The following is a 15,321-nucleotide window of genomic DNA, read 5'->3' on the forward strand; positions in this document are numbered from 1 at the left end:
AGATTGGCGTTTCTGCATTTTCGCGTGGTAGTGGTGTCAAGGTTCCGCAGCCAGGCTTGTCCGTAGGGGGGTGGGCACAAGGCCAGGATGCCCCACCCCGGTCCATGGTGCTGGCAGAGTAGAGAGAGGCAGGAATGGGGGCATGGAGCCTTCCACTTACCAGGCTTCCTAGCACACCTGCCGTCTGTGAGCCGGGAGGGTGGTGAAGTTCAATGGTCCCTTGGTATTCACGGGATATTGGTTCCAAGAGTCCCTGCAAATACCAACATCTACTCAAGTCTCTACAGTCCGCTCTCCGTATCCACGGGTTCTGCATCTGCGGATTCAACCAACCGAGGATAGAAAATGCAGTCCACAGGTATTTTCGGTCAGTGGTTGGTTGAGTCGGCGGATGCGGCACCCGCGGATACTGAGGGCCTCCTGTACCTGCAGTCAGGGAACAGTTATTTCTAATGGCCTTTTGAGAATCTTTTTCTTCCTGCGTTTATGGCCTGGTTTGCCATTGGAAGTCAAAAGGTCTTACTCTGGGATATTCATTAACAACCAATTTTCCCTACTAGTAGTTGTTCACAGAATTTTTTCCCCTAAATATAATACAAAAAGTTATTTGGAGTTATCAAACTAGATCATTTATGATCTGGAGATACAGAATGTCTTGAAATAGTCCTCACTCATTTTTACAGAATGGAATACTGCAAATACTTCTTTTCTGATTATGTGAAAATGCTTCAATTGCAAATTACATAACGGCAAATTACATAAGGAAACACATCACCCTCCGTGAATGCAGAAACACTATCGTGTAAAAACCTGTTTCCTGATGCCATATTCTTTCACTTTCAAACTTTGCAGACTAGAACCATTTCTTTAAAAGGCTTGTCTATGTCAGTGAAATAATTTCCCTTCGGTGGTGGCTGTTTCGCAATATTATGCTTACCGCATTTGCCTTTCTCACATTTATAAAGCTAATAAACTACAGAAACATAAAAGTGTTAAGTGTTAGAACCAACCCCGCTTAGGAGTTTGTTTTTAACAAGCTTATGTAATTAACACCTTGAACCATATATTCCATTTGTTGCTTTTGAACATACAGAGAGGACAAGATGATACACATACAAAAGGCACCAGCGTAGTTAATATTGGCTTTTTAAATGACAATAAAGTCATGGAAGTCTTAGAAGTTAAACCTTGCCAGTTACTTTTAAGTCTGAGGACTGAAGAATAGATCTACTACTTAGAAAAAAATAAATTGTTTATATTCATCTCCCCAAAGGCCTGACCATAGTGCGTGGCATAGAGATTATGGATTGATAATTTTATTTTATTTATTTATATTTTTCGCTGAGGAAGATTGGCCCTGAGCTAACATCTGTGCTAATCTTCCTCTGTTTTGGATGTGGGATGCCACCGCAGCATGGCCACCGAAAAGTTGTGTAGGTCCACACCCGAGATCTGAACCTGGGCTGCCAAAGTGGAGCACGATGAACTTAACCACTAGGCCACAGGGCTGGCCCCTGATAATTTTATTTATTCCATTCATTCATTCAGTAAATTATAGTGGGAGTCTTCTAGCCACTGAACAGTGTCATCGATGAAACTTAGAAAAATCTCTCTTCTTATCGACCTTACACTCCAGTTGGGGGAGGAAGACTAAAAAAGTAATACGCAAACCTGTTTAGATGATGAAAAGTAAGGAGAAAGATAAGGCAGAGGAGGGAGTTAGAGATAGTGTGCAGGAGAGAGAGGTTGCTTTTTTTGGGGGGGGGGCCAGGTGAGGAAGATAAGCCCTGAGCTAACATCCACTGCCAATCCTCCTCTTTTTGCTGAGGAAGATTGGTCCCGGGCTAACATCTGTGCCCATCTTCCTCCACTTTATATGTGGGACGTGGCCACAGCATGGCTTGACAAGCTGTGCGTAGGTCTGTGCCCGGGATCCGAACCTGTGAACCCCAGGCCACCAAAGCAGAGCGCACAGACGTAACCACTACACCACCAGGCTGGCCCCAGAGGTTGCAATTTTAGATAAGTTTAGATAGATGTGTTGCAAATTTAGGTAGGTCTCTTGCTAAGAGGGTACTTGAGTAACCCCCACAGGAGGGCTGGTTGGTAGCTGTGGGAAAAGCAGAACAGAAAGAGAAGCAACTTCAAAGGCCTGGTCTAGTGGGTTTGGAGTGTGGGAGGAGTGTGGCCCCGGGGCAGGGCAGGAGAGGTGGTGTGGGGGGTGAAGATGTGATGGGCCTTTCAGTTCATGGGGGGCCTGTAGCCTCTACTCTGAGTAGGTCTTTAAGCAGAGGGACAGAATCTGACTTCGTTTCTAGCAGGATCCCTCCAACTGCTGTGTTTAGAGAGTGCACAGGGGTAAGAGGAGGCTGCCTAGTATTCGATTTCCCCGTTGAATTCTCGTGCCTTCTGAATGGAAAAACACAGCCCATCCTGACAGAATCAGCCTTTTTTAAAAAAACTAGATGACTCTTTAAGTGGCTTGGTTTTAATTTTCTTTGTAAGCTTTTCTCCCACAGTGAGGCAAACAATTAAGATGAAAATTTGTCCTACTCACATCACAGAGAAAAAAGTGAAATTGCCCATTTTTATAGAGCAATTGAGAAGTATAAAAAAGTTTGGGTAGGTGGTAGACATGTTTTAACTAGTTCATTTCTTTTAGTGAGAATGTTTCATTGTAAATCCAAGAGCATGGATAGGAAGGAGGGGACCATATCTGAGCAAACATTGACTTGTAACACTGTTAGAAGAAAGAAGATTTGGTTGATGAGTAGATAAAAATGTAAATTCTTGAATTGCTCTTTCAAAAAAGTGGACGTTAGATATTTAAACATTAGGTGTCATGAAAAAGCCAGTGATGATGTTAGTAAATTCTCAGCTCCTGAACCAATTGGAACAATGAATATTTTCATTCTTGTGATAATGGCTTCGTAGAATGATGTGGATTCATCTTAGATTCTTTTTATTGTTGTAGTCAAGCATAAGTTGCTGGTCAAGTTTACATTATAACCCTGTATTGAAAATGGTGTAAGCAGATCTTCACTCTCGACTTCCAGAATGTTCTTTTTTTTTTTTTTTTTGTGAGGAAGACCAGCCCCTGAGGTAACATCCGTGCTAATCCTCCTCTTTTTGCTGAGGAAGACCGGCTCTGAGCTAACATCTATTGCCAATCCTCCTCCCTTTTCTCCCCAAAGCCCTGGTAGATAGTTATACGTCATAGTTGCACGTCCTTCTAGTTGTTGCATGTGGGACCCGGCCCCAGCATGGCCAGAGAAGCGGTGCATCGGTGCGCGCCCGGGATCTGAACCCGGGCCGCCAGTAGCGGAGCGCGCGCACTTAACCGCTAAGCCACGGGGGCCGGCCCCAGAATGTTCTTTATTCATCTACGAGTACGAAGAGATCCACATGCTCAGGATGCTTTCTCAGAGCTCTTTCACATTATATTCTTGGCAAATGGGAAAGTCCTTTATAATGAAAATTGAGATCATCTTGAGGGAAAATGATGTAGTGAGGAAAGAACTTTTCTTGCCAAAGAAATTGAAATAAAAGTACGGCCATCATGTCATAGGTAATATGTTTTATGGTTACATCTGTAGATGGACACATACATGGATATGGACACAGATAACACTCACGTATGTGCCTGGAACAAGAAGAGTAATGTTGTGGGGCTGACATGCTCTAAATCTGATTTTTTCCTGTATGTTACAGCTCAGAAACTGGTACAGGATGAAGCCACCAGATTTTCTATATTCACCCCATATTCACAAGCGGGCTTTTGAGTCCCTAAATGGAGTCCTTACTGCACTGATAGCTATCGTGTGAGTTTCCTAGACGTCAAGGATTTGGTCAGAAGAGCAAATGTCAGAAGCTAAGTCATGAAATGTGCTGGAGAAGCGTTAGGTGTGGAATGAAGAGTTGTTTTGCATCACTTGGTGTTTTTCCAGGGCAGGGGGTGATCTGGTTTCTCTTTAACTTTGGAAAGAAACCACCTAACTGGTGTCACGTGAATGCAGGCCCTAAAATAGTCCCCAGTAAATAGGAACAAACAGGTTTCCCTCCAGCTCATTCTCATAAAGGAAATGTGCCTGCTTCTGTGGCCACAGCATTGTTCTATTATTTGCTTTCTTACAACACCTGACCAGTTACATTCCAGCTCTCTGTTTTTACTGGTCTCCCTGATGGGGTTGAATGTGGAGGATTCAACCAGACAGGTGCCTTTTAATATGTCTCTCTTTGTTTCAAAACACTTAATTGCTTTTCCCATCAGGATGTGAGAAGAATATGAGACTTGAGTGACCTTAAGCTCATTGTGCCAAGGAATTTTTCCCTTTCATCTTTTCGGTGTAAGAAACTTCCATGGGATTCCAAGAAGATCCATGCCCTGAACATGAGAAGAATTATCAGCAATAAGTGGAAATAATTAGAAATCAATCATTTCTGTACATGAAGACTCCTCCAGCCTGGGCTCCGTTCTGTCCCTCCTGCCCCCTGTCCTGCCACACCTCTGCACTGACCCAGTAGCCATCCGGGTAGCTTCTCCTCTTGAGACAGGTTGGGCTGTCTCCTGACTCAGAGGAAATACATTTGTTGTCCCTTGTGCCTGGAAACATAGTCCCCACCCCCTGTGCTAGTTCTTCGTTTGTCATTGTTTCTAATAATACATTTTGTGTTTGAATGTTTCACTGCCTAGACTGAATTACTGTTGTGAGGTTGGTGGGGACAGGCACCGAGACTGTAACAGCTCACCATTATGTATGAAAATGCTGTCTTAGTGGACAGTATGTGATCGCATAGTCACCGAGTGAATGTTATGGCACCCTCAGGAAGGGGAGAGATCGGCTCTGCTGACTTCCATTCATTCTTCATCACTTCATTTGTGCCTTTGAGAGATATTTCTTAGGTAATTGTAAGTGTCAGGCATTGTGATGGGATTGGGTGCTGAGGTTGCAAAAATGGGGAAGACCCAGTTCCAACTTTCAAGGACTTTAAAGTCTCCTGAGGACATCCACCGTGTAAATAAGTAAAAGTCACTTTTCAAAAAGGTCTTAAAATAGAAAATTTCAAATACATACAAAAGTAGAGAGAGTGCCTAAAAAAACCCTCATATTCCAGCACTACGATTACCAATCATGGCCAATCTTGTTTCCTCTGCCCTCCCCTATGACTGTGAAGCAAATCGCAGACATCAGATCCTTGTTTGTGTGGGGAACGTACAGTTTACACTGAGGCAGTGGGAAGGTCAGATTCCATGTTAAGCTCATGGTGAAGGAAGGGCTGCTGTCTGCAGGGCCAGGAGGATGAAAGAAGGGTGTTCCAGGCAGAAGAATTAGCAGGGGGGACGTGGGGGTGATACAGTGCTGCATGTAGCTTGATCTGGCCACAACCAGCGCATGGATGGGGAGTAGGAGCCGCAGGAGCGAGTCTAGAAAGGCAGAGTCCAGATAAAAAGACTCTTGTATTGTAGGCAACAGACCGACTTTGTTAAATCTGCACTGGGAGACATTTGCAGTTTTCAAGATTTATGTTTTGAAAGTTACAGTGGGCATGGGGTATGGAGCGGATTGTAAATGAGATGAGATTGGAGAGGGTGAAGAGCTGGCAAGCTTTGTCAATGGCTTGAAATAGTGTTAGGATTAGGATGGAGAGACGTTTTGAGACATCTGAGCCGTTGAGAGATATTGGAGAGGAAATTTGCAACATTGACGTATTTATGACACATTATAAGTCATACGAGACTTAGTGAACTCTGACTTTGGGGATAAATGAATGGCTCCTGAGAGGCTGGTGTGGATGGAATTGGTTGATGCTAATCTCTGGAACACTGGAATCCGGAAAGAAAGTTTGATGGAGATGGAGAGTTCAGACTGAATATCTAGGAAGAGTAGGCATGGGCATTTGTCTGCAGCTAAGGAGGTGGAGAAGGTGATTTGAGAGTTATCAAAGAATAAGGGCATCTACTTTTTCAGTACTGGGCCTTATGCTCAGAATCCTCAGGTTGGTAAGCCATGTGAAGTTTTATTGATAACACTAATTTAGATATTACCTGCCCATTCTTAAAAATGTGGGATTTTGGCAACATCACCAAGAAAGAGTTTAATCAACACCGGTTCTGTAACAGTGAATGGCTATAAGCATGATGCCTGTTGTCGGTTTTGCTTGGGTCACCAGGACTTCCAAATCTCGCATAACAGTCGCGCTGCCCTCAGGAGCAGTCTGAGGAAATCAGGTGGAATCAAGTCCAGTTCTTATCAAATTGGACTACAATTACCTAGAAATATCTATCAAATTTGGATAATACGTGGAATCAAGTCCACGTATTATCACCTGACTCCCTGCTCAAGCCATGGCAGAATATAATTTTCATAAAACACGGCAAACTCAAATATTGTACAAAGTTTAACAACGTAATCAGAAATTTCAGGATTGTTCTGGGATTAGTATATTCACTTCCAAATTTCTAAGACTATCATAGATACTTTTTCTCGCAATCAGATCTTGATTGGCCAAATGCTTGAGAATGCCCATATCCTCATGAAGATGTGCCCAAGGCAGCAAGAGAAACTGCAAGGTGTGATTTGTACTCCTCAAAACCTACGAATCTGGTCTGAAATTGTGACGTGGTTCCCACCCCGCAAGCTTATTCTGCTGTTCTTTCCAAATCTGTGATTCTGTTAAGCTCAGGGCAGTTTAGAAATGAGAAATGAGTGCATTCTAAAACTGCCATCTGCTGAATGTACGTGTCCATTTTAAGCGTGCATCTGTACTTGAACGTTTTAGAAAAACTGTCAGCGTTCCAGTCTTTTCCATGCATTTTCAAGTTCTGAGGGGTCCTGTGAAATGTTTGTTTGAGCCATCGATAGCCCAGCAAATTGGACCTTTCAGAGCCTTTAATTCCGAGAAGACCTTACGCTAAGCACACATTTTAGTAAATCCCTTTAACAGGGTTCCATGAGTTAACCATATGACTGCCTTAAAATAAAGACCATACTTTGCTTTTCTTTCCAGTAATAATAAGCATTCACATTTCTTGATTTTATATTATATACTTGGCACCCAACGCAGACCTAGAATGTCATAGGTGGTCAATAAATATTATTGAAATACCCCATTATGGGTTGATAATTGAAGAGCATCATTGAAGAGCCTTGATCACTTTCTTCATCAGACCTGACAATCAATGTGGTGTCAGAGGTACCAGTACACACTTTCCCCAGGAGGAGGCCTTTTTCATCCTGTTTTATTAGAGCTACTCCTCTCCATGGCCAGTAAACTGAGTTTATTCATATTTAGACCAAGCTTTTCAAAGTCCTTCCCAGCAGGTAATGAGGGATTACTAGTTTATGCATAAGGTTTTGGTAATAACATTTTTGCTAAAAATCTCAAGGCTTTCGTATCCTCGGGTCAAACAGGCTGCATTGGGTCTGAGGGAGGAAGTTGAGAAGGAAAAGAAACTTAGGCTGTGGCTTTAGATCCATCTGACCACTGATGACATTTCTCCCAAGAGAGCAGGGAGCGCAAGAAGAGAAAAATGCAGGGAGAGCCTTGGGGGGTGTTGGTGTTTAGTGGGGAGCAGAGGAGGAGGAGGGAAGGTCCTGAGCAGACCCACGGGCAGAGGGCTCCACAAGAGACCCCGAAGTGGGAGGACCCCCAGGGAGCAGCCTGGGGGGTAAACTCAACTCCGTCAGTGACGTTCAAACTTGTCACAGGGTCGCTGGGAGATGCATTTTACATTGTGCTCAAGTGCAGTGATACACTTACATAACCGAAACTAATGTTGCAGGAAACAGGACCCTTTCTCCGTGAGATGTACGCCAACATTTTCTATTGTGTTCTGTGCTGTGCTATGTGATGCAATGTCATTTAAACAAATGCTAGTCTCAAAGGTCTAAATTTACTTTATGACTCTGTGGTGGCTTAGTCCTGTGTCAACCCGTAGCTGTAAATGAATCACCAGCAGCCGTGTTTTCTAGACTCTGAAGGTTGGCGGAGGGTAATAGGCATTGTGGCGGCTCCCACGTGGTGGCCCTGATCTGCTAGCTAACCTTGTTGGCATGAGGCGGCGCCCAGACCCACAGCAAGTCCAGGGCCTACCAGATCTCCTTCATCTTCTGGGAGTCCTGAGTCATGCGTGTGAGCAGGTCCATCCTGAAGAGCTCCAGCTTCTCTTGTAGGTCACCCATGGCATCATGGTTGGAGTTGATGAGAAACAGATGTGGATTCCAATGGTCTTCATGGTTCCAGTGTTCTCTTGGGCTCTGATTTGCCCTTGCCATTTCACATCCAGCCTCCTTCATAACTGCCAGCCTGGCCGACCTAGAGTGACTTTAGGCTTAATGCTAGACGCAGGGCTGCAGCCTGTGCAGACTCTTTCACCAGCTCCTGGTCACCCATAGCAGTTGCTTCTGTGATCCAGCCTTGACCCGTGCAGCTCTAATGGTCGTCATCTGCAGGAGGAATACCACTGCAGTTGCTCATGCATTTGGGAATGGGAAAGAACTTAGAACTTTCTATTTCCACTTGTTTGTATCTTACTTAAAACGCCTATTTCTGTGTGTATTTTTAATATAAATAGTTGTAGCTGTAAATAGATATAATTTATGTTAACAAGTGCTTATAGTTGTAGGTAGATATGATATATGTTCATAAATAATTACATTATATCAAGGAGGTTCCATCTCCCAATTTTTTGTCTGGTATTTGTTTCCCAGACCTTTGAAGACCACTGCCTTAGAAGCGGTTGCTCAGAGAGTGCTGGGAAGGGAGGAGTGAATGGTCAGTAGTGCTTGCTGCGAGGCCATTCATTCTGCCAGAAGGGATTTCTGTTAACTGGAGACCATTTGCCTATAGTGGGGGCCATGGGCACCAAGATCATATTTGCCAAAGCAAGAATTAGACATAGGCTCTGGCAGGTTCTGGGTGTTTCTGGAGAGAAGGGAGTAGAAGCTGTGAAATCAGCCCTCCTCCAGCCACCTGCCATGTGGGTGTGCCCCCAGGGCTTTCTCTCAGTACCAGCATGACCTAATATGTCCCTTTAGTCTATGTTTTTGGTTGTTATGTGTAAAAAACTTTTTCCTGAGACAAACTTTATTCCAGCCCAAACCAGCTGCAGAAATGCTGGGTGTGATCCTCAGAGAAAAATATTTGAGATCACTTATTATATATTTAGTGAATTTCTCCAGACTGATGCTGCAGGATGGGATGATAGAGCTGGTGCAAAGAGGGGCATCTCATGGATTCAGTGAGGCCGAACAAGGAAACCGGAATTAACATCTTTTTTATGGTAGCAGTAGTTTCACCTGAAAGGTTGCTGAAAGTGTTTACCTCCTCAAAATCTTTAACAAGAGAATTAAGAGTGAACACATACTGTGAAGTCATTCAAGGAATCAGTAATTCCTTGATTGTAATGATGTCTTTTAGTGCATTTAGCTTGTAGGGAACTGAGTATCTATCTATCTATCTATCTATCTATCTATCTATCTATCTATCTATCTATCTATCCATCCATTCATCCATCCATCCATCCATCCATCCATCCATCTATTTATCTCCATCTCTCTCCAAAACAACAGTGAGCAATATAAATATAACATAATTTGTATTATATGAAATATATCATGTATGTACTTCTTCTTATGGACAGAAAAGGTAGAGAGAGACACTAAATAAATGAGCCAGGAGTCTCTTCTCTTTCTTCCCCTCAACTTTGGAAATTCAGAGCAACACACTGAGTTTCCCTCCGGGCGCTGTCTTTATAGATACATAAAATCGCAGGACCACAAGTTCATTTGCATTCATTTGCATACAATCTGCATACAGCCAGCAGTACAGATACATTGTGTCTCCTGGTGTTTTCAGAGAAGTTTCTTTTTTTCCCCTTAAGCCTGTCAAGATATGCTAAACCATAAATGACATCTGGAGAGAGAAGAGAGCAAAATAACGCAAGTCATGATACAAATGTCTCTGTTTTCATGGTACTCTCAGTTTTCACATTTTCCAGAGACAGAAGTACGTTGGGATAAATATCAGAAATACTGTTAAATCAGTTGTTGAGAGAACAGTGCTCTGTTTCTTCTCTCCTTAATTGCAGCAACAGTCCATCCAACCTGAATTGTTTGGTACAGCGCCTCTTATCTCTGTATTTTTATGTTGGTTGTATAAAAGATGGGTGTTTGGGATAAATCTATGCTATGGCTCCATGGGAAGATTACACAAGGCTGTCTTCCACTGAGCTGACACCAGTAGTGGGACCACAGATTTAAGTCCATACCAAGTCAAATGGATAGTCATATGGAAAGATGCTGTGACTTGCTTTTGTAGTAAGAAAAAGAAAGAGAACTTGAATCTGCGTGTATCATTCTATTTTTTTTTTGAAAGACAGGGATGGGAAAAATTCTTGTAAAAAGATAACGTGACACAAAATTTCACAATTTACTTAAAAAAAGCTCTTTTAAGGAAATAAGATTTTCCTCTCTTTCTAAACTTGAATTAATATTGCTTCAGCCTAATGCATGAGAACCAAAGGGGAAAAATAAGAAGTGAAACATATTAGACAGTAATAAACTCTAGAGCAGGATCTTTTTTTGTGTGTGTGTGAGGAAGATTAGCCCTGAGCTAGCATCTGTTGCCAATCCTCTTTTTGCTGAGGAAGACTGGCCCTGGGCCAACATCCGTGCCCATCTTCCTCTACTTTATATGGGACGCCGCCACAGCATGGCTTGACAAGCAGTGTGTAGGTCCGTGCCGGGATCTGAACCTGCAAACCCTGGGTCGAGGAAGTGGAGCGTTCGAAATTAACAGCTATGCCACCAGGCCGGTCCCTAGAGCAGGAACTTTTAATCTTTAAAAGAAAAAGAAAATTTAAAAAGGAATCTGTTTCAGTATTTTCATAATTGTATTTATTATAATAAATGTAGAGATGGCTTAAAGTTGTACTATATGTAGAAGTTTATTTTGTAACATCAGTGTCTCTTGGCGTTAGCACTGTGGGGTGTTGAGTCAGACATGACCTTCACATCCCCAAAAGAAAGATGCAGTAGGTGTGGTGCTATGGAAACCTCAGCTGCATTATTTAAATTCCCCAGAGACTAATGTTGCAAATATTTTTAGTAGAAGTAAATATTTTTACTGAGTGGCTCTGTACTATCTCAAGTAAGAACAAGTTGGGTAGAAATGATGCAGAAGTTTCCAGATAGTTCAGAAAGAGAGTGGATTTTGCGTGGATAAAGAGAAAATCGTGATGTGGTTCCTTGGTTCCATTTGATGAGGACGCAAAAAAATTCCTTTCCAGGGATGGCAGATAAGACCCACTTTTTGAAAACACACACATTCTTTTATTCTTTGCCTTGCTTGGATTGAAATCATCAAGACTGATGAAAGTGGTAATTATGGGGACTTACTGCACATCTGGAAAGCGATTTGGGAAAACAGAGGCAGCTATGCCTCCCTGTTCTAAATTATCATCTGCTGAGCACCAAGTGAGGACTGGTTGTGGCAGCATATTGCGGGGTGTGAAATGTTTGCTGTTGGCCTGAGTTGAGTTGAACAACTGCTTTCTTCTCCACGAACAACAGATAGATTTTCCAGTCCCCCAAATTATTGGGGAGTTTTGAATGATTGGGAGTAAGGGATAGAAAATTAAACTTTTTCACTAGTGGGAAAAAAAAGTTTGATCTGCAGCTTGGAAACTTTAGAACTGAAGTGAACGGTTGGCTTGGAAGGTGTTGCTAGGATATATGAGAGAGGAGAGAAAAAGGGGAAAAAAGTAATTTGAACAAAGCTATAAAAATAATTGTTTTTACAATGTTTTTGGGTGGCCTTGAATTGTCCAAGACAATAGTTGATTGTGTGGTCATACAGTTTATAAACGTGATAGCTGGTTATTTTTGAGAAGCCAGAATTCGAGATTAGAGTGCCTTTGCTTGGAGAGTACAACTCTTAGTGCCTCTCTGAATAAGAGAGAGAGGTTAATTTCCATTAAGAACAGCAAGCCATAGGAAAGTAACTGTAACGCCTCCAACAAGTTCACTCAGGTATTCTAAGATGTGGTTTTAGTATTTGGTCAAAAGGGGCAAGTATGTTTCATTTCCTGGGTGGATGAAGGCAGAAGGGTCTGGATGAGGACAGGAGAAGAGCATCATATTCTCGAGAGAATAAGACAACTGCAGAGAGCCCAGGATCTTCCGTGGGCCCCAGCTGTTGTGCGGAATGGCAGGATCAGGGTGTTAGCTCATAAATGTGGGTTCTCCGGCAGGGTTGTTACAAGTCCTGTCTCCCCACCTTCCACCACACCCCCCGATGGGAGCGCCTTGGTCTCTCCCAGTATATGCTAGAGGAGGGAGCTAAGAAAACGTGAGGCTCTTGAAGAGAACAGGGATGGTGAGGCTTTGTTTCTTTGAAGTGTAAGCACACATCCTGGGTTAATAGCAGGCAGGTGCCCTGATGTGAAGGGTCGGTCGTTCCCTTAGTCCTAGGAACTGCCCAGGTACCTCCCCACTGGCCGAGGCAGCTGTGAACTGAGCCCCTGCCTCAGTGGACACGTTGCTCTCCCCGTCCTGGTTGTCAGTAGCTCCCATGGGAGAAGCTCTTCTGCCCTTGATCTGTCCTGAAGTTTCCTCCAGTCCTTTCTTCTGGTGTTGGGGTGGCGTGGGTGGAGTGGGCAAGGGCCTGCTCTGAGGGGAAAGCCGCCACTGTAGGGGCTGCTCGTTGCTCTCTGGCTCCTCTGGGCCCCCCAGTCTGCAGGCTCAGGTCCGTTCTCCACCAGCTGGGATTGGGGAGTGGAAGTGAAGGGCTCCGAAAGCAGGGCTGGTAAGCTTGGGGTTTATTTTGTAGGATGAGTGATGGAGGTGGCATGGATGATTCTCAGGGCGAGGAGAGCCGGTCAGATCTCTGTTTCTTTAGCGAGGTCACTTTGGTGGCTGGGTCAAAGGCAGAGTTGGTAAAGTGGAGAAGGAGATGGGAAAACCAGTTGGGAGGTGTCGATCATCCAGTCGTGGGCCATGGGGCAGGTGGTGTTGAGTTGAGACGAGACAGGGCAAACCTTAGGATCGTAATTTGATTTATCTCGCTATATTTCAGGAACCTCACCTTAAGATGCCCTGGCCTGGCTCCCTTCCTCCCGAGAGTGATTCTGTTTTCAGGCAGCTTCCTTTACCGAAGGCAGTAAAGCCAAAACTAGTAGGCTGCCTGCCTCTGTGAGCTTCCTCAGAGGCCCAGCCCCAGATTTCCATCCTGACCGATGTTATTTCCCTGCTGGAAATGGGACAATAAACATTGTGAAGAGCGGGGTAGGCTCCCATCTCCTCTCCCGTGTCTGTCCAGCCCGTTGCCTCAGACAGACAGGCTGTAGTCAGGGAACCACTTTTGTCGACGTGTCAAATGTTCAAAGATCGCCCTGACCTTGTAAGAGTCTTTCTCGTCCCTAGCTCTATACTGGGGACTTCGAGACAATGACCTGAAATGTAGGGTATTTTACTGGTGGGAAAGGGAGAACCTTTTTTTAAAAAATAATTTCTTTCAATTTCTGTTTCTCTCTCCCTTAGTTCTGTAAAATCAGTGAATGCAGAAGTGGGATAGAGATGATGGCATGCTCTGACCCAGGCCTCTTTGAGGTTTTGAGCAGAAAGGCTGTGGGAGAACTCTTTTTTTTTTTTTTTTTTGAGAAAGATCGGCTCTGTCCTAACATCTGTTGCCAATCTTCCTCTTTTTTTTCCCCTCCCCAAAGCCCCAGTATATAGTTGTGTATCATAGCTGTAGGGTTGTTGCTCTTCTACGTGGGACACTGCCCCAGCATGGCTTGTTGAGCAGTCAGTAGGTCCGTGCCTAGGATCCGAACCCGTGAACCCTGGGCCGCCGAAGCAGAACGCTTGAACCTAACCGCTACGCCACCGGGCCGGCCCTGTGAGAAAACTCTTAATTCCCAAAACTTTTTTGCATCTAAGGCTGCTTTGCAGTATTTGCCATGTACTGCTGTGGGTGATGGCTAACATTAATTATGCAACGGGGCTGGGAAAGGGTCTGTAAAATGGAAGGTGTCTTTGCACCTTTTAGGTTATCTAATGGTTGTATTTTCCTTGGTTGTCAGGTAAAATCATTTTCCATGGCTGTCTTGGTAAGGTCATTTACTCAGACCAGAGAAAGAACACGTTGGGAGGTGAAAAGGAACAGGGGAGATGTTTTTCTGAATGAACGAATGAATTGATAGAAGAAATAGCATAAGTAACAAATGTGTGCAGCATTTCTGTCCTTCTATATGTATGTATTCAGACACATATTTAGCAATCCACTGGCCTAAAGGAAGACTATAGTCTGAAACATTATCTTGCAGTGAATGTTAGTAGTTAAATGAGTTTTGAGCACTTAGTATATGCCAGGTGGATATGAGGGGCTGAGTTATAAGTGTTTCATGTTACTTCATTACTCCTCACCATGACAGAGGTACTATTATTATTCGAGTGTCCCCAGAGATTAGGAATCGTGTCTGTGGCTGCTGACCCCTAAATGGCAGTGAGCTGGGCATGGACTCAGGTATACATTTTTTTTTCTTTTGGTGAGGAAGATTGGCCCCGAGCTAACATCTGTGCCAGTCTTCCTCTATTTTGTATGTGGGATGCCGCCACAGCACGGCTTGATGAGCAGTGTAGGTCTGCGCCTGGGATCTGAACCCGGGAACCCCAGGCAGCTGAAGCAGAGCGCCCAAACTTAACCACTACACTGTCGGGCCAGCCCCCCTGGGCACGGACTCACTCAGGAGTGTGGGCTCCAGAGCAGCTCCCGGGCCCTTCCCTTAGTGAAGAGACAGACGTGTTTCCTCATTAATTTAGGTGAATTTGTGATATGTACACTTGCACCTGTACTTAGAATGACTCGGAATAAGATTTTGCACTTTTCTGAGGGTCTCACGGGAGGGTATGTTCAGGTATGTCCCAGATACAGCATTCCCCGTTGGTTCCTGAATTCTCGGGTTCCAACCAAAATGTTTGGGAGTCGGGTCCTGGTGTCTGGATTTCTCAGAAGCTGCCCAGGAGATTCTGATGCAGCCGCAGACCCCCGTTGGGCTGTAGGAACCTCTTACTGACACAGTGCCCTTGCTAAAGGCGCTTCCCTGGGGGTTTCTTAGCCCTGCGAGGGAGGCACAGGTGTGAGGTTAAGACCGTGGCTTTGGCACTCACTGGACAGTCCCAGTTTGGAGCCTGGCTTTTTGCTTGCTAGCCCTGCGATGCTTGGGTTGTCATTCATCTTCTTTGAGCTACCGTTTGTCCATCTGTACAGTGAGGAGAATAGGTCCTGACTCCGAGGGCTGTCCTGAGAGTCAAGCTTAGC

The 15,321-nt window shown here is 44.2% G+C and overlaps 1 protein-coding gene across 1 annotated transcript in view; it reads left to right on the forward strand.

Annotated features, from left to right (window-relative positions):
• Nucleotides 1-15,321, forward strand: part of SASH1 (SAM and SH3 domain containing 1) — a 178,859-nt gene that overhangs the window by 24,752 nt on the left and 138,786 nt on the right. The window lies entirely within an intron of this gene.

Source organism: Diceros bicornis, chromosome 39 (assembly GCF_020826845.1).
Source record: "Diceros bicornis minor isolate mBicDic1 chromosome 39, mDicBic1.mat.cur, whole genome shotgun sequence".
NCBI classification, from domain to species: Eukaryota; Metazoa; Chordata; class Mammalia; order Perissodactyla; family Rhinocerotidae; genus Diceros; species Diceros bicornis.